The sequence below is a fragment of the Pan paniscus genome, chromosome 15 (genome assembly GCF_029289425.2).
Source record: "Pan paniscus chromosome 15, NHGRI_mPanPan1-v2.0_pri, whole genome shotgun sequence".
NCBI classification, from domain to species: Eukaryota; Metazoa; Chordata; class Mammalia; order Primates; family Hominidae; genus Pan; species Pan paniscus.
The window spans coordinates 14,593,148-14,612,680 of NC_073264.2; positions in this window are offsets into that span (position 1 = coordinate 14,593,148).

The following is a 19,533-nucleotide window of genomic DNA, read 5'->3' on the forward strand; positions in this document are numbered from 1 at the left end:
CTACCAGGTCTGTGGAGGATTGGGGGTGTTGCGAATTTTGCAGAAAACTCTTTGCTCCTCTGCTAGGCATTTGAAAACGTGGCTTGGGTCAGGCACAGGCGGCTCCCCCAACCCCCGGGTCCCAGGTGTTCTTTGATTTTCCTTGGCATTGATGGAAATGTCACCCGTTTCCCCCTTCCACCTGCACATACCTGGACACCACCCTTTGATTTGCCGTCCCCCCGCGTGCCTCCGGTGACACACATTACCACCAACTGCTGTGGGATTGGCCAGTGCCATGCCGGGTCACGTGGTCTCCCCCTCGGATTCGCCTCTGTTCCTCATTGCAGGTGACCTGTAAAGAGCGGTCAGCTTTCCGGAACCCCAGGGCTTTTACAAGCCGGGCAGGCCACTGCTCTTTCAAAGGAGGAGGGAGGCAGAGGGCTGATGGATGAGTGAAGTTGCAGCTGACACTAGGCCTGGAGACCTATGGGATCATTCTGTGCTGCAGCCAGGCCCTGCCGGCCTGACCAGATGTGGTGAGCCCATCCTATCTCACTCGCAGAGGGCCAAAATCGGACCTCAATGGGAGTCCGGAGAAAACAGCAGGCGTCCTGAAGCTCCCCCTCCTTCGGTGGAAGTCCGCTCAAGCAGCTCCTGAGGACAGGACCCCCGGAGGTCTGGGCCTGGGATGGGAGGAGACACCCGCGGCCCCCTCTCCCACGGCGCCCAAAACAGGACCCTGGATCCAGCCGCCGCCGCAGCGACAGGAGGAGCATCGCGGCCGCCGCGCGGCAGTGGCGATATTTAAAGGGGACGCAGCCTATGTGTCAGGAGTGGAGCGCGAGCCGGCTCAGCCAATGCGCATGCGCGAGGTGCGAGCGGTTTCTCCCGTCACAGTGGTTCCCACGGTTGTCTAAGAAACCAGGCCCCCAGGCTTGGCAGAGCAGCAGCCCTCCGTGGCATTGCTTGGATGTCCAGACTCTGAGGCTAAGGCCTCACCTCTCCACGGGGTCGAAGGGAACGTCTCCGGATGCCAGGAGTCGCAAAGGGCCGACCATGATGATGAAACCCCAGGCGGAGACGGGGGAAGCAGCACGGGATCCCAGCCTCAGGCCTGCACGGACTGTGTTGGTTGGGGTGAGTCTCCCCAAAAGTCGTGCCACCGTCCGTGATCTCGAGGACGGGTCGGCCTGCGTGCCCCTGGGCTGCTCTCTCACCCGAGCGTCGTTCTCCTCCAGAGCAGAACCCCGCAGCCTCAGGGGTTGCCTGGGGGTGTGTGTTTCAATGCCTCTGCTGTGTGACTCTGTGTGTGTGTGTGTGTGGGTGTGTGTATGTGTCTGTGTGTGTGTCTCCCATTCTCTCTTCTCTCTCTGTCTCTCAGTCTCTGTGTGTTTCTTTCCCACTCTCTGTGGGTTTGTGCCAGCCGAAGTTGCGTCAGGGCTACCGGTCGGTGGAGGATTGGGGGTGTTGCGAATTTTGCAGAAAACTCTTTGCTCCTCTGTTAGGCATTTGAAAAGGTGGCTTGGGTCAGGCACAGGCGGCCCGCCCAACCCCCGGGTCCCAGGTGTTCTTTGATTTTCCTTGGCATTGATGGAAACGTCACCCGTTTACCCCCTTCCACCGGCACATACCTTGACACCACCCTTTGTTTCGCCGCAGCCCCGTATGCCTCCGGTGACACACATTAACACCAACTGCTGTGGGATTGGCCAGTGCCACGCGGGGTCACATGGTCTCCCCCTCGGATTCGCCTCTGTTCCTCTTTGCAGGTGTCCTGTAAAGCGCGGTCGGCTTTCCGGAACCCCAGGGATTTTCCAAGCCTGGCAGGCCACTGCTCTTTCAAAGGAGGAGGGAGGCAGAGGGCTGATGGATGAGTGAATTTGCAGCTTCACTAGGCCTGGAGACCTATGGGATCATTCTGTGCTGCAGCCAGGCCCTGCCGGCCTGAGCAGATGTGGTGAGCCCATCCTATCTCACTCGCAGAGGGCCAAAATCGGATCTCAACGGGAGTCCCGAGAACACAGCAGGCGTCCTGAAGCTCCCCCTCCCTTGGTGGAAGTCAGCTCAAGCAGCTCCTGAGGACAGGACCCCTGCAGGTCTGGGCCTGGGACAGGAGGAGACATCCGCGGCCCCCTCTCCCACGCCGCCCCAAACAGGACCCAGGATCCAGCCGCCGCCGCAGAGGCAGCAGGATGATCGTGGCAGCCGCGCGGCGGCAGTGATATTTAAAGGGGACGCAGCCTATGTGTCAGGAGTGGAGCGTGAGTGGGCTCAGCCAATGCGCATGCGCGAGGCGCGAGCAGTTTCTCCCGTCACAGTGGTTCCCACGGTTGTCTTAGAAACCAGGCCCCGAGGCTTGGCAGAGCAGGAGCCCTCCGTGGCATTGCTTGGGTGTCCAGGCTCTGAGGCTAAGGCCTCACCTCTCCCCGGGTCGAAGGGAAAGTCTCCGGATACCAGGAGTCGCAATGGGCCGACCATGATGATGAAACCCCAGGCGGAGACGGGGGAAGCAGCACGGGATCCCAGCCTCAGGCCTTCACGGAGGGTGTTGGTTGGGGTGAGTCTCCCCAAAATTCGTGCCGCCGTCCGTGATCTCGAGGATGGGTCAGCATGCGTGCCCCTGGGCTGTTATCTCACCGAGGGTCGTTCTCCTCCACAGCAGGACCCCGCAGCCTCAGGGGTTCCCTTGGAGTGTGTGTTTCAATGCCTCTGCTGTATGACTCTATGTGTGTTTGTTTGTGTGTGTGTGTGTGTGTGTGTGTGTGTGTGTATGTGTCTGTGTGTGTGTCTCCCATTTTCTCTTCTCTGTCTCTCAGTCTCTGTATGTTTCTTTCCCACTCTCTGTGGGTTTGTGCCAGCCGAAGTTGCGTCAGGGCTTCCAGGTCGGTGCAGGATTGGGGGTGTTGCGAATTTAGCAGAAACCTCCTTGCTCCTCTGGTAGGCATTTGAAAACGTGGCTTGGGTGAGGCACAGGCCGCACCCCCAACCCCCGGGTCCCAGGTGTTCTTTGATTTTCCTTGGCATCGTTGGAAAGGTCATCCGTTTCCCCCTTCCACTGGCACATACCTGGACACCTCCCTTTGTTTCGGGGTCGCCCCGTATGCCTCCGGTGACACACATTAACACCAACTGCTGTGGGATTGGCCAGTGTCACGCGTGGTCACATGGTCTCCCCCTCGGATTCGCCTCTGTTCCTCATTGCAGGGGTCTTGTAAAGCGCGGTCGGCTTTCCGGAGCCCCAGGGCTTTTACAAGCCGGGCAGGCCACTGCTCTTTCAAAGGAGGAGGGAGGCAGAGGGCTGATGGATGAGTGAATTTGCAGCTGACACTCGGCCTTGAGACCTATGGGATCATTCTGTGCTGCAGCAAGGCACTGCCGGCCTGACCCGAGGTGAGGAGCCCATCCTATCTCACTCGGAGAGGGTCAAAATCGGATCTCAGCGGGAGTCCGGAGAACACAGCAGGCGTCCTGAAGCTCACGCTCCCTCGGTGGAAGTCGGCTCAAGCAGATGCTGAGATCAGGACCCCTGGGTGTTTGCGCCCGGGACAGGAAGAGACACCCGCGGCCCCCTCTCCCACGGCGCCCCAAACAGGACCCAGGATTCAGCCGCCGCAGCGGCGGCAGCAGGATGATCGCGGCAGCCGCGCGGCGGCGGAGATATTTAAAGGGGACGCAGCCTATGTGTCAGGAGTGGAGAGCGAGTCGGCTCAGCCAATGCGCATGCGCGAGTCGCGAGCAGTTTCTCCCGTCACAGTGGTTCCCACGGTTGTCTTAGAAACCAGGCCCCGAGGCTTGGCAGAGCAGGAGCCCTCCGTGGCATTGCTTGGATGTCCAGACTCTGAGGCTAAGGCCTCACCTCTCCCCGGGTCGAAGGGAAAGTCTCCGGATACCAGGAGTCGCAATGGGCCGACCATGATGATGAAACCCCAGGCGGAGACGGGGGAAGCAGCACGGGATCCCAGCCTCAGGCCTGCACGGACGGTGTTGGTTGGGGTGAGTCTCCCCAAAAGTCGTGTCGCCCTCCGTTTTCTCGAGGACGGGTCGGCATGCGTGCGCCTGGGCTGCTCTCTCAACGCAGGGCCGTTCTCTTCCAGAGCAGGACCCTGCAGCCTCAGGGGTTGCCTGGGGGGGTGTGTTTCAATGCCTCTGCTGTATGAGTCTGTGTGTGTGTGTGTGTTTGTGTGTGTGTCTGTGTCTGTGTGTGTGTCTCCCATTCTCTCTTCTCTCCCTGTCTCTCAGTGTCTGTGTGTTCCTTTCTCACTCTCTGTGGGTTTGTGCCAGCCAAAGTTGCGTCAGGGCTACCAGGTCTGTGGAGGATTGGGGGTGTTGCGAATTTTGCAGAAAACTCTTTGCTCCTCTGCTAGGCATTTGAAAACGTGGCTTGGGTCAGGCACAGGCGGCTCCCCCAACCCCCGGGTCCCAGGTGTTCTTTGATTTTCCTTGGCATTGATGGAAATGTCACCCGTTTCCCCCTTCCACCTGCACATACCTGGACACCACCCTTTGATTTGCCGTCCCCCCGCGTGCCTCCGGTGACACACATTACCACCAACTGCTGTGGGATTGGCCAGTGCCATGCCGGGTCACGTGGTCTCCCCCTCGGATTCGCCTCTGTTCCTCATTGCAGGTGACCTGTAAAGAGCGGTCAGCTTTCCGGAACCCCAGGGCTTTTACAAGCCGGGCAGGCCACTGCTCTTTCAAAGGAGGAGGGAGGCAGAGGGCTGATGGATGAGTGAAGTTGCAGCTGACACTAGGCCTGGAGACCTATGGGATCATTCTGTGCTGCAGCCAGGCCCTGCCGGCCTGACCAGATGTGGTGAGCCCATCCTATCTCACTCGCAGAGGGCCAAAATCGGACCTCAATGGGAGTCCGGAGAAAACAACAGGCGTCCTGAAGCTCCCCCTCCCTCGGTGGAAGTCCGCTCAAGCAGCTCCTGAGGACAGGACCCCCGGAGGTCTGGGCCTGGGATGGGAGGAGACACCCGCGGCCCCCTCTCCCACGGCGCCCAAAACAGGACCCTGGATCCAGCCGCCGCCGCAGCGACAGGAGGAGCATCGCGGCCGCCGCGCGGCAGTGGCGATATTTAAAGGGGACGCAGCCTATGTGTCAGGAGTGGAGCGCGAGCCGGCTCAGCCAATGCGCATGCGCGAGGTGCGAGCGGTTTCTCCCGTCACAGTGGTTCCCACGGTTGTCTAAGAAACCAGGCCCCCAGGCTTGGCAGAGCAGCAGCCCTCCGTGGCATTGCTTGGATGTCCAGACTCTGAGGCTAAGGCCTCACCTCTCCACGGGGTCGAAGGGAACGTCTCTGGATGGCAGGAGTCGCAAAGGGCCGACCATGATGATGAAACCCCAGGCGGAGACGGGGGAAGCAGCACGGGATCCCAGCCTCAGGCCTGCACGGACTGTGTTGGTTGGGGTGAGTCTCCCCAAAAGTCGTGCCACCGTCCGTGATCTCGAGGACGGGTCGGCCTGCATGCCCCTCGGCTGCTCTCTCACCCGAGCGTCGTTCTCCTCCAGAGCAGAACCCTGCAGCCTCAGGGGTTGCCTGGGGGTGTGTGTTTCAATGCCTCTGCTGTGTGACTCTGTGTGTGTGTGTGTGTGGGTGTGTGTATGTGTCTGTGTGTGTGTCTCCCATTCTCTCTTCTCTCTCTGTCTCTCAGTCTCTGTGTGTTTCTTTCCCACTCTCTGTGGGTTTGTGCCAGCCGAAGTTGCGTCAGGGCTACCGGTCGGTGGAGGATTGGGGGTGTTGCGAATTTTGCAGAAAACTCTTTGCTCCTCTGTTAGGCATTTGAAAAGGTGGCTTGGGTCAGGCACAGGCGGCCCGCCCAACCCCCGGGTCCCAGGTGTTCTTTGATTTTCCTTGGCATTGATGGAAACGTCACCCGTTTACCCCCTTCCACCGGCACATACCTTGACACCACCCTTTGTTTCGCCGCAGCCCCGTATGCCTCCGGTGACACACATTAACACCAACTGCTGTGGGATTGGCCAGTGCCACGCGGGGTCACATGGTCTCCCCCTCGGATTCGCCTCTGTTCCTCTTTGCAGGTGTCCTGTAAAGCGCGGTCGGCTTTCCGGAACCCCAGGGATTTTCCAAGCCTGGCAGGCCACTGCTCTTTCAAAGGAGGAGGGAGGCAGAGGGCTGATGGATGAGTGAATTTGCAGCTTCACTAGGCCTGGAGACCTATGGGATCATTCTGTGCTGCAGCCAGGCCCTGCCGGCCTGAGCAGATGTGGTGAGCCCATCCTATCTCACTCGCAGAGGGCCAAAATCGGATCTCAACGGGAGTCCCGAGAACACAGCAGGCGTCCTGAAGCTCCCCCTCCCTTGGTGGAAGTCAGCTCAAGCAGCTCCTGAGGACAGGACCCCTGCAGGTCTGGGCCTGGGACAGGAGGAGACATCCGCGGCCCCCTCTCCCACGCCGCCCCAAACAGGACCCAGGATCCAGCCGCCGCCGCAGAGGCAGCAGGATGATCGTGGCAGCCGCGCGGCGGCAGTGATATTTAAAGGGGACGCAGCCTATGTGTCAGGAGTGGAGCGTGAGTGGGCTCAGCCAATGCGCATGCGCGAGGCGCGAGCAGTTTCTCCCGTCACAGTGGTTCCCACGGTTGTCTTAGAAACCAGGCCCCGAGGCTTGGCAGAGCAGGAGCCCTCCGTGGCATTGCTTGGGTGTCCAGGCTCTGAGGCTAAGGCCTCACCTCTCCCCGGGTCGAAGGGAAAGTCTCCGGATACCAGGAGTCGCAATGGGCCGACCATGATGATGAAACCCCAGGCGGAGACGGGGGAAGCAGCACGGGATCCCAGCCTCAGGCCTTCACGGAGGGTGTTGGTTGGGGTGAGTCTCCCCAAAATTCGTGCCGCCGTCCGTGATCTCGAGGATGGGTCAGCATGCGTGCCCCTGGGCTGTTATCTCACCGAGGGTCGTTCTCCTCCACAGCAGGACCCCGCAGCCTCAGGGGTTCCCTTGGAGTGTGTGTTTCAATGCCTCTGCTGTATGACTCTATGTGTGTTTGTTTGTGTGTGTGTGTGTGTGTGTTTGTGTGTGTGTGTATGTGTCTGTGTGTGTGTCTCCCATTTTCTCTTCTCTGTCTCTCAGTCTCTGTATGTTTCTTTCCCACTCTCTGTGGGTTTGTGCCAGCCGAAGTTGCGTCAGGGCTTCCAGGTCGGTGCAGGATTGGGGGTGTTGCGAATTTAGCAGAAACCTCCTTGCTCCTCTGGTAGGCATTTGAAAACGTGGCTTGGGTGAGGCACAGGCCGCATCCCCTACCCCCGGGTCCCAGGTGTTCTTTGATTTTCCTTGGCATCGTTGGAAAGGTCTTCCGTTTCCCCCTTCCACTGGCACATACCTGGACACCTCCCTTTGTTTCGGGGTCGCCCCGTATGCCTCCGGTGACACACATTAACACCAACTGCTGTGGGATTGGCCAGTGTCACGCGTGGTCACATGGTCTCCCCCTCGGATTCGCCTCTGTTCCTCATTGCAGGGGTCTTGTAAAGCGCGGTCAGCTTTCCGGAGCCCCAGGGCTTTTACAAGCCGGGCAGGCCACTGCTCTTTCAAAGGAGGAGGGAGGCAGAGGGCTGATGGATGAGTGAATTTGCAGCTGACACTCGGCCTTGAGACCTATGGGATCATTCTGTGCTGCAGCAAGGCACTGCCGGCCTGACCCGAGGTGAGGAGCCCATCTTATCTCACTCGGAGAGGGTCAAAATCGGATCTCAGCGGGAGTCCGGAGAACACAGCAGGCGTCCTGAAGCTCACGCTCCCTCGGTGGAAGTCGGCTCAAGCAGATGCTGAGATCAGGACCCCTGGGGGTTTGCGCCCGGGACAGGAAGAGACACCCGCGGCCCCCTCTCCCACGGCGCCCCAAACAGGACCCAGGATTCAGCCGCCGCAGCGGCGGCAGCAGGATGATTGCGGCAGCCGCGCGGCGGCGGAGATATTTAAAGGGGACGCAGCCTATCTGTCAGGAGTGGAGAGCGAGTCGGCTCAGCCAATGCGCATGCGCGAGGCGCGAGCAGTTTCTCCCGTCACAGTGGTTCCCACGGTTGTCTTAGAAACCAGGCCCCGAGGCTTGGCAGAGCAGGAGCCCTCCGTGGCATTGCTTGGATGTCCAGACTCTGAGGCTAAGGCCTCACCTCTCCCCGGATCGAAGGGAAAGTCTCCGGATACCAGGAGTCGCAATGGGCCGACCATGATGATGAAACCCCAGGCAGAGACGGGGGAAGCAGCACGGGATCCCAGCCTCAGGCCTGCACGGACGGTGTTGGTTGGGGTGAGTCTCCCCAAAAGTCGTGTCGCCCTCCGTTTTCTCGAGGACGGGTCGGCATGCGTGCGCCTGGGCTGCTCTCTCAACGCAGGGCCGTTCTCTTCCAGAGCAGGACCCTGCAGCCTCAGGGGTTGCCTGGGGGGGTGTGTTTCAATGCCTCTGCTGTATGAGTCTGTGTGTGTGTGTGTGTTTGTGTGTGTGTCTGTGTCTGTGTGTGTGTCTCCCATTCTCTCTTCTCTCCCTGTCTCTCAGTGTCTGTGTGTTCCTTTCTCACTCTCTGTGGGTTTGTGCCAGCCAAAGTTGCGTCAGGGCTACCAGGTCTGTGGAGGATTGGGGGTGTTGCGAATTTTGCAGAAAACTCTTTGCTCCTCTGCTAGGCATTTGAAAACGTGGCTTGGGTCAGGCACAGGCGGCTCCCCCAACCCCCGGGTCCCAGGTGTTCTTTGATTTTCCTTGGCATTGATGGAAATGTCACCCGTTTCCCCCTTCCACCTGCACATACCTGGACACCACCCTTTGATTTGCCGTCCCCCCGCGTGCCTCCGGTGACACACATTACCACCAACTGCTGTGGGATTGGCCAGTGCCATGCCGGGTCACGTGGTCTCCCCCTCGGATTCGCCTCTGTTCCTCATTGCAGGTGACCTGTAAAGAGCGGTCAGCTTTCCGGAACCCCAGGGCTTTTACAAGCCGGGCAGGCCACTGCTCTTTCAAAGGAGGAGGGAGGCAGAGGGCTGATGGATGAGTGAAGTTGCAGCTGACACTAGGCCTGGAGACCTATGGGATCATTCTGTGCTGCAGCCAGGCCCTGCCGGCCTGACCAGATGTGGTGAGCCCATCCTATCTCACTCGCAGAGGGCCAAAATCGGACCTCAATGGGAGTCCGGAGAAAACAACAGGCGTCCTGAAGCTCCCCCTCCTTCGGTGGAAGTCCGCTCAAGCAGCTCCTGAGGACAGGACCCCCGGAGGTCTGGGCCTGGGATGGGAGGAGACACCCGCGGCCCCCTCTCCCACGGCGCCCAAAACAGGACCCTGGATCCAGCCGCCGCCGCAGCGACAGGAGGAGCATCGCGGCCGCCGCGCGGCAGTGGCTATATTTAAAGGGGACGCAGCCTATGTGTCAGGAGTGGAGCGCGAGCCGGCTCAGCCAATGCGCATGCGCGAGGTGCGAGCGGTTTCTCCCGTCACAGTGGTTCCCACGGTTGTCTAAGAAACCAGGCCCCCAGGCTTGGCAGAGCAGCAGCCCTCCGTGGCATTGCTTGGATGTCCAGACTCTGAGGCTAAGGCCTCACCTCTCCACGGGGTCGAAGGGAACGTCTCTGGATGGCAGGAGTCGCAAAGGGCCGACCATGATGATGAAACCCCAGGCGGAGACGGGGGAAGCAGCACGGGATCCCAGCCTCAGGCCTGCACGGACTGTGTTGGTTGGGGTGAGTCTCCCCAAAAGTCGTGCCACCGTCCGTGATCTCGAGGACGGGTCGGCCTGCATGCCCCTCGGCTGCTCTCTCACCCGAGCGTCGTTCTCCTCCAGAGCAGAACCCTGCAGCCTCAGGGGTTGCCTGGGGGTGTGTGTTTCAATGCCTCTGCTGTGTGACTCTGTGTGTGTGTGTGTGTGGGTGTGTGTATGTGTCTGTGTGTGTGTCTCCCATTCTCTCTTCTCTCTCTGTCTCTCAGTCTCTGTGTGTTTCTTTCCCACTCTCTGTGGGTTTGTGCCAGCCGAAGTTGCGTCAGGGCTACCGGTCGGTGGAGGATTGGGGGTGTTGCGAATTTTGCAGAAAACTCTTTGCTCCTCTGTTAGGCATTTGAAAAGGTGGCTTGGGTCAGGCACAGGCGGCCCGCCCAACCCCCGGGTCCCAGGTGTTCTTTGATTTTCCTTGGCATTGATGGAAACGTCACCCGTTTACCCCCTTCCACCGGCACATACCTTGACACCACCCTTTGTTTCGCCGCAGCCCCGTATGCCTCCGGTGACACACATTAACACCAACTGCTGTGGGATTGGCCAGTGCCACGCGGGGTCACATGGTCTCCCCCTCGGATTCGCCTCTGTTCCTCTTTGCAGGTGTCCTGTAAAGCGCGGTCGGCTTTCCGGAACCCCAGGGATTTTCCAAGCCTGGCAGGCCACTGCTCTTTCAAAGGAGGAGGGAGGCAGAGGGCTGATGGATGAGTGAATTTGCAGCTTCACTAGGCCTGGAGACCTATGGGATCATTCTGTGCTGCAGCCAGGCCCTGCCGGCCTGAGCAGATGTGGTGAGCCCATCCTATCTCACTCGCAGAGGGCCAATATCGGATCTCAACGGGAGTTCCGAGAACACAGCAGGCGTCCTGAAGCTCCCCCTCCCTTGGTGGAAGTCAGCTCAAGCAGCTCCTGAGGACAGGACCCCTGCAGGTCTGGGCCTGGGACAGGAGGCGACATCCGCGCCCCCCTCTCCCAAGCCTCCCCAAACAGGACCCAGGATCCAGCCGCCGCCGCAGAGGCAGCAGGATGATCGTGGCAGCCGCGCGGCGGCGGTGATATTTAAAGGGGACGCAGCCTATGTGTCAGGAGTGGAGCGTGAGTGGGCTCAGCCAATGCGCATGCGCGAGGCGCGAGCAGTTTCTCCCGTCACAGTGGTTCCCACGGTTGTCTTAGAAACCAGGCCCCGAGGCTTGGCAGAGCAGGAGCCCTCCGTTGCATTGCTTGGATGTCCAGTCTCTGAGGCTAAGGCCTCACCTCTCCCCGGGTCGAAGGGAAAGTCTCCGGATACCAGGAGTCGCAATGGGCCGACCATGATGATGAAACCCCAGGCGGAGACGGGGGAAGCAGCACGGGATCCCAGCCTCAGGCCTGCACGGACGGTGTTGGTTGGGGTGAGTCTCCCCAAAAGTCGTGTCGCCCTCCGTTTTCTCGAGGACGGGTCGGCATGCGTGCGCCTGGGCTGCTCTCTCAACGCAGGGCCGTTCTCTTCCAGAGCAGGACCCTGCAGCCTCAGGGGTTGCCTGGGGGGGTGTGTTTCAATGCCTCTGCTGTATGAGTCTGTGTGTGTGTGTGTGTGTTTGTGTGTGTGTCTGTGTCTGTGTGTGTGTCTCCCATTCTCTCTTCTCTCCCTGTCTCTCAGTGTCTGTGTGTTCCTTTCTCACTCTCTGTGGGTTTGTGCCAGCCAAAGTTGCGTCAGGGCTACCAGGTCTGTGGAGGATTGGGGGTGTTGCGAATTTTGCAGAAAACTCTTTGCTCCTCTGCTAGGCATTTGAAAACGTGGCTTGGGTCAGGCACAGGCGGCTCCCCCAACCCCCGGGTCCCAGGTGTTCTTTGATTTTCCTTGGCATTGATGGAAATGTCACCCGTTTCCCCCTTCCACCTGCACATACCTGGACACCACCCTTTGATTTGCCGTCCCCCCGCGTGCCTCCGGTGACACACATTACCACAAACTGCTGTGGGATTGGCCAGTGCCATGCCGGGTCACGTGGTCTCCCCCTCGGTTTCGCCTCTGTTCCTCATTGCAGGTGACCTGTAAAGAGCGGTCAGCTTTCCGGAACCCCAGGGCTTTTACAAGCCGGGCAGGCCACTGCTCTTTCAAAGGAGGAGGGAGGCAGAGGGCTGATGGATGAGTGAAGTTGCAGCTGACACTAGGCCTGGAGACCTATGGGATCATTCTGTGCTGCAGCCAGGCCCTGCCGGCCTGACCAGATGTGGTGAGCCCATCCTATCTCACTCGCAGAGGGCCAAAATCGGACCTCAACGGGAGTCCGGAGAAAACAGCAGGCGTCCTGAAGCTCCCCCTCCCTCGGTGGAAGTCCGCTCAAGCAGCTCCTGAGGACAGGATCCCCGGAGGTCTGGGCCTGGGATGGGAGGAGACACCCGCGGCCCCCTCTCCCACGGCGCCCAAAACAGGACCCTGGATCCAGCCGCCGCCGCAGCGACAGGAGGAGCATCGCGGCCGCCGCGCAGCAGTGGCGATATTTAAAGGGGACGCAGCCTATGTGTCAGGAGTGGAGCGCGAGCCGGCTCAGCCAATGCGCATGCGCGAGGTGCGAGCGGTTTCTCCCGTCACAGTGGTTCCCACGGTTGTCTAAGAAACCAGGCCCCCAGGCTTGGCAGAGCAGCAGCCCTCCGTGGCATTGCTTGGATGTCCAGACTCTGAGGCTAAGGCCTCACCTCTCCACGGGGTCGAAGGGAACGTCTCCGGATGCCAGGAGTCGCAAAGGGCCGACCATGATGATGAAACCCCAGGCGGAGACGGGGGAAGCAGCACGGGATCCCAGCCTCAGGCCTGCACGGACTGTGTTGGTTGGGGTGAGTCTCCCCAAAAGTCGTGCCACCATCCGTGATCTCGAGGACGGGTCGGCCTGCGTGCCCCTGGGCTGCTCTCTCACCCGAGCGTCGTTCTCCTCCAGAGCAGAACCCCGCAGCCTCAGGGGTTGCCTGGGGGTGTGTGTTTCAATGCCTCTGCTGTGTGACTCTGTGTGTGTGTGTGTGTGGGTGTGTGTATGTGTCTGTGTGTGTGTCTCCCATTCTCTCTTCTCTCTCTGTCTCTCAGTCTCTGTGTGTTTCCTTCCCACTCTCTGTGGGTTTGTGCCAGCCGAAGTTGCGTCAGGGCTACCGGTCGGTGGAGGATTGGGGGTGTTGCGAATTTTGCAGAAAACTCTTTGCTCCTCTGTTAGGCATTTGAAAAGGTGGCTTGGGTCAGGCACAGGCGGCCCGCCCAACCCCCGGGTCCCAGGTGTTCTTTGATTTTCCTTGGCATTGATGGAAACGTCACCCGTTTACCCCCTTCCACCGGCACATACCTTGACACCACCCTTTGTTTCGCCGCAGGCCCGTATGCCTCCGGTGACACACATTAACACCAACTGCTGTGGGATTGGCCAGTGCCACGCGGGGTCACATGGTTTCCCCCTCGGATTCGCCTCTGTTCCTCTTTGCAGGTGTCCTGTAAAGCGCGGCCGGCTTTCCGGAACCCCAGGGATTTTCCAAGCCTGGCAGGCCACTGCTCTTTCAAAGGAGGAGGGAGGCAGAGGGCTGATGGATGAGTGAATTTGCAGCTTCACTAGGCCTGGAGACCTATGGGATCATTCTGTGCTGCAGCCAGGCCCTGCCGGCCTGAGCAGATGTGGTGAGCCCATCCTATCTCACTCGCAGAGGGCCAAAATCGGATCTCAACGGGAGTCCCGAGAACACAGCAGGCGTCCTGAAGCTCCCCCTCCCTTGGTGGAAGTCAGCTCAAGCAGCTCCTGAGGACAGGACCCCTGCAGGTCTGGGCCTGGGACAGGAGGCGACATCCGCAGCCCCCTCTCCCACGCCGCCCCAAACAGGACCCAGGATCCAGCCGCCGCCGCAGAGGCAGCAGGATGATCGTGGCAGCCGCGCGGCGGCGGTGATATTTAAAGGGGACGCAGCCTATGTGTCAGGAGTGGAGCGTGAGTGGGCTCAGCCAATGCGCATGCGCGAGGCGCGAGCAGTTTCTCCCGTCACAGTGGTTCCCACGGTTGTCTTAGAAACCAGGCCCCGAGGCTTGGCAGAGCAGGAGCCCTCCGTGGCATTGCTTGGGTGTCCAGGCTCTGAGGCTAAGGCCTCACCTCTCCCCAGGTCGAAGGGAAAGTCTCCGGATACCAGGAGTCGCAATGGGCCGACCATGATGATGAAACCCCAGGCGGAGACGGGGGAAGCAGCACGGGATCCCAGCCTCAGGCCTTCACGGAGGGTGTTGGTTGGGGTGAGTCTCCCCAAAATTCGTGCCGCCGTCCGTGATCTCGAGGATGGGTCAGCATGCGTGCCCCTGGGCTGTTATCTCACCGAGGGTCGTTCTCCTCCACAGCAGGACCCCGCAGCCTCAGGGGTTCCCTTGGAGTGTGTGTTTCAATGCCTCTGCTGTATGACTCTATGTGTGTTTGTTTGTGTGTGTGTGTGTGTGTGTGTGTGTGTGTGTATGTGTCTGTGTGTGTGTCTCCCATTTTCTCTTCTCTGTCTCTCAGTCTCTGTATGTTTCTTTCCCACTCTCTGTGGGTTTGTGCCAGCCGAAGTTGCGTCAGGGCTTCCAGGTCGGTGCAGGATTGGGGGTGTTGCGAATTTAGCAGAAACCTCCTTGCTCCTCTGGTAGGCATTTGAAAACGTGGCTTGGGTGAGGCACAGGCCGCACCCCCAACCCCCGGGTCCCAGGTGTTCTTTGATTTTCCTTGGCATCGTTGGAAAGGTCATCCGTTTCCCCCTTCCACTGGCACATACCTGGACACCTCCCTTTGTTTCGGGGTCGCCCCGTATGCCTCCGGTGACACACATTAACACCAACTGCTGTGGGATTGGCCAGTGTCACGCGTGGTCACATGGTCTCCCCCTCGGATTCGCCTCTGTTCCTCATTGCAGGGGTCTTGTAAAGCGCGGTCGGCTTTCCGGAGCCCCAGGGCTTTTACAAGCCGGGCAGGCCACTGCTCTTTCAAAGGAGGAGGGAGGCAGAGGGCTGATGGATGAGTGAATTTGCAGCTGACACTCGGCCTTGAGACCTATGGGATCATTCTGTGCTGCAGCAAGGCACTGCCGGCCTGACCCGAGGTGAGGAGCCCATCCTATCTCACTCGGAGAGGGTCAAAATCGGATCTCAGCGGGAATCCGGAGAACACAGCAGGCGTCCTGAAGCTCACGCTCCCTCGGTGGAAGTCGGCTCAAGCAGATGCTGAGATCAGGACCCCTGGGTGTTTGCGCCCGGGACAGGAAGAGACACCCGCGGCCCCCTCTCCCACGGCGCCCCAAACAGGACCCAGGATTCAGCCGCCGCAGCGGCGGCAGCAGGATGATCGCGGCAGCCGCGCGGCGGCGGAGATATTTAAAGGGGACGCAGCCTATGTGTCAGGAGTGGAGAGCGAGTCGGCTCAGCCAATGCGCATGCGCGAGTCGCGAGCAGTTTCTCCCGTCACAGTGGTTCCCACGGTTGTCTTAGAAACCAGGCCCCGAGGCTTGGCAGAGCAGGAGCCCTCCGTGGCATTGCTTGGATGTCCAGACTCTGAGGCTAAGGCCTCACCTCTCCCCGGGTCGAAGGGAAAGTCTCCGGATACCAGGAGTCGCAATGGGCCGACCATGATGATGAAACCCCAGGCGGAGACGGGGGAAGCAGCACGGGATCCCAGCCTCAGGCCTGCACGGACGGTGTTGGTTGGGGTGAGTCTCCCCAAAAGTCGTGTCGCCCTCCGTTTTCTCGAGGACGGGTCGGCATGCGTGCGCCTGGGCTGCTCTCTCAACGCAGGGCCGTTCTCTTCCAGAGCAGGACCCTGCAGCCTCAGGGGTTGCCTGGGGGGGTGTGTTTCAATGCCTCTGCTGTATGAGTCTGTGTGTGTGTGTGTGTTTGTGTGGGTGTCTGTGTCTGTGTGTGTGTCTCCCATTCTCTCTTCTCTCCCTGTCTCTCAGTGTCTGTGTGTTCCTTTCTCACTCTCTGTGGGTTTGTGCCAGCCAAAGTTGCGTCAGGGCTACCAGGTCTGTGGAGGATTGGGGGTGTTGCGAATTTTGCAGAAAACTCTTTGCTCCTCTGCTAGGCATTTGAAAACGTGGCTTGGGTCAGGCACAGGCGGCTCCCCCAACCCCCGGGTCCCAGGTGTTCTTTGATTTTCCTTGGCATTGATGGAAATGTCACCCGTTTCCCCCTTCCACCTGCACATACCTGGACACCACCCTTTGATTTGCCGTCCCCCCGCGTGCCTCCGGTGACACACATTACCACCAACTGCTGTGGGATTGGCCAGTGCCATGCCGGGTCACGTGGTCTCCCCCTCGGATTCGCCTCTGTTCCTCATTGCAGGTGACCTGTAAAGAGCGGTCAGCTTTCCGGAACCCCAGGGCTTTTACAAGCCGGGCAGGCCACTGCTCTTTCAAAGGAGGAGGGAGGCAGAGGGCTGATGGATGAGTGAAGTTGCAGCTGACACTAGGCCTGGAGACCTATGGGATCATTCTGTGCTGCAGCCAGGCCCTGCCGGCCTGACCAGATGTGGTGAGCCCATCCTATCTCACTCGCAGAGGGCCAAAATCGGACCTCAATGGGAGTCCGGAGAAAACAACAGGCGTCCTGAAGCTCCCCCTCCCTCGGTGGAAGTCCGCTCAAGCAGCTCCTGAGGACAGGACCCCCGGAGGTCTGGGCCTGGGATGGGAGGAGACACCCGCGGCCCCCTCTCCCACGGCGCCCAAAACAGGACCCTGGATCCAGCCGCCGCCGCAGCGACAGGAGGAGCATCGCGGCCGCCGCGCGGCAGTGGCTATATTTAAAGGGGACGCAGCCTATGTGTCAGGAGTGGAGCGCGAGCCGGCTCAGCCAATGCGCATGCGCGAGGTGCGAGCGGTTTCTCCCGTCACAGTGGTTCCCACGGTTGTCTAAGAAACCAGGCCCCCAGGCTTGGCAGAGCAGCAGCCCTCCGTGGCATTGCTTGGATGTCCAGACTCTGAGGCTAAGGCCTCACCTCTCCACGGGGTCGAAGGGAACGTCTCTGGATGGCAGGAGTCGCAAAGGGCCGACCATGATGATGAAACCCCAGGCGGAGACGGGGGAAGCAGCACGGGATCCCAGCCTCAGGCCTGCACGGACTGTGTTGGTTGGGGTGAGTCTCCCCAAAAGTCGTGCCACCGTCCGTGATCTCGAGGACGGGTCGGCCTGCATGCCCCTCGGCTGCTCTCTCACCCGAGCGTCGTTCTCCTCCAGAGCAGAACCCTGCAGCCTCAGGGGTTGCCTGGGGGTGTGTGTTTCAATGCCTCTGCTGTGTGACTCTGTGTGTGTGTGTGTGTGGGTGTGTGTATGTGTCTGTGTGTGTGTCTCCCATTCTCTCTTCTCTCTCTGTCTCTCAGTCTCTGTGTGTTTCTTTCCCACTCTCTGTGGGTTTGTGCCAGCCGAAGTTGCGTCAGGGCTACCGGTCGGTGGAGGATTGGGGGTGTTGCGAATTTTGCAGAAAACTCTTTGCTCCTCTGTTAGGCATTTGAAAAGGTGGCTTGGGTCAGGCACAGGCGGCCCGCCCAACCCCCGGGTCCCAGGTGTTCTTTGATTTTCCTTGGCATTGATGGAAACGTCACCCGTTTACCCCCTTCCACCGGCACATACCTTGACACCACCCTTTGTTTCGCCGCAGCCCCGTATGCCTCCGGTGACACACATTAACACCAACTGCTGTGGGATTGGCCAGTGCCACGCGGGGTCACATGGTCTCCCCCTCGGATTCGCCTCTGTTCCTCTTTGCAGGTGTCCTGTAAAGCGCGGTCGGCTTTCCGGAACCCCAGGGATTTTCCAAGCCTGGCAGGCCACTGCTCTTTCAAAGGAGGAGGGAGGCAGAGGGCTGATGGATGAGTGAATTTGCAGCTTCACTAGGCCTGGAGACCTATGGGATCATTCTGTGCTGCAGCCAGGCCCTGCCGGCCTGAGCAGATGTGGTGAGCCCATCCTATCTCACTCGCAGAGGGCCAAAATCGGATCTCAACGGGAGTCCCGAGAACACAGCAGGCGTCCTGAAGCTCCCCCTCCCTTGGTGGAAGTCAGCTCAAGCAGCTCCTGAGGACAGGACCCCTGCAGGTCTGGGCCTGGGACAGGAGGAGACATCCGCGGCCCCCTCTCCCACGCCGCCCCAAACAGGACCCAGGATCCAGCCGCCGCCGCAGAGGCAGCAGGATGATCGTGGCAGCCGCGCGGCGGCAGTGATATTTAAAGGGGACGCAGCCTATGTGTCAGGAGTGGAGCGTGAGTGGGCTCAGCCAATGCGCATGCGCGAGGCGCGAGCAGTTTCTCCCGTCACAGTGGTTCCCACGGTTGTCTTAGAAACCAGGCCCCGAGGCTTGGCAGAGCAGGAGCCCTCCGTGGCATTGCTTGGGTGTCCAGGCTCTGAGGCTAAGGCCTCACCTCTCCCCGGGTCGAAGGGAAAGTCTCCGGATACCAGGAGTCGCAATGGGCCGACCATGATGATGAAACCCCAGGCGGAGACGGGGGAAGCAGCACGGGATCCCAGCCTCAGGCCTTCACGGAGGGTGTTGGTTGGGGTGAGTCTCCCCAAAATTCGTGCCGCCGTCCGTGATCTCGAGGATGGGTCAGCATGCGTGCCCCTGGGCTGTTATCTCACCGAGGGTCGTTCTCCTCCACAGCAGGACCCCGCAGCCTCAGGGGTTCCCTTGGAGTGTGTGTTTCAATGCCTCTGCTGTATGACTCTATGTGTGTTTGTTTGTGTGTGTGTGTGTGTGTGTTTGTGTGTGTGTGTATGTGTCTGTGTGTGTGTCTCCCATTTTCTCTTCTCTGTCTCTCAGTCTCTGTATGTTTCTTTCCCACTCTCTGTGGGTTTGTGCCAGCCGAAGTTGCGTCAGGGCTTCCAGGTCGGTGCAGGATTGGGGGTGTTGCGAATTTAGCAGAAACCTCCTTGCTCCTCTGGTAGGCATTTGAAAACGTGGCTTGGGTGAGGCACAGGCCGCACCCCCTACCCCCGGGTCCCAGGTGTTCTTTGATTTTCCTTGGCATCGTTGGAAAGGTCTTCCGTTTCCCCCTTCCACTGGCACATACCTGGACACCTCCCTTTGTTTCGGGGTCGCCCCGTATGCCTCCGGTGACACACATTAACACCAACTGCTGTGGGATTGGCCAGTGTCACGCGTGGTCACATGGTCTCCCCCTCGGATTCGCCTCTGTTCCTCATTGCAGGGGTCTTGTAAAGCGCGGTCGGCTTTCCGGAGCCCCAGGGCTTTTACAAGCCGGGCAGGCCACTGCTCTTTCAAAGGAGGAGGGAGGCAGAGGGCTGATGGATGAGTGAATTTGCAGCTGACACTCGGCCTTGAGACCTATGGGATCATTCTGTGCTGCAGCAAGGCACTGCCGGCCTGACCCGAGGTGAGGAGCCCATCTTATCTCACTCGGAGAGGGTCAAAATCGGATCTCAGCGGGAGTCTGGAGAACACAGCAGGCGTCCTGAAGCTCACGCTCCCTCGGTGGAAGTCGGCTCAAGCAGATGCTGAGATCAGGACCCCTGGGGGTTTGCGCCCGGGACAGGAAGAGACACCCGCGGCCCCCTCTCCCACGGCGCCCCAAACAGGACCCAGGATTCAGCCGCCGCAGCGGCGGCAGCAGGATGATCGCGGCAGCCGCGCGGCGGCGGAGATATTTAAAGGGGACGCAGCCTATGTGTCAGGAGTGGAGAGCGAGTCGGCTCAGCCAATGCGCATGCGCGAGGCGCGAGCAGTTTCTCCCGTCACAGTGGTTCCCACGGTTGTCTTAGAAACCAGGCCCCGAGGCTTGGCAGAGCAGGAGCCCTCCGTGGCATTGCTTGGATGTCCAGACTCTGAGGCTAAGGCCTCACCTCTC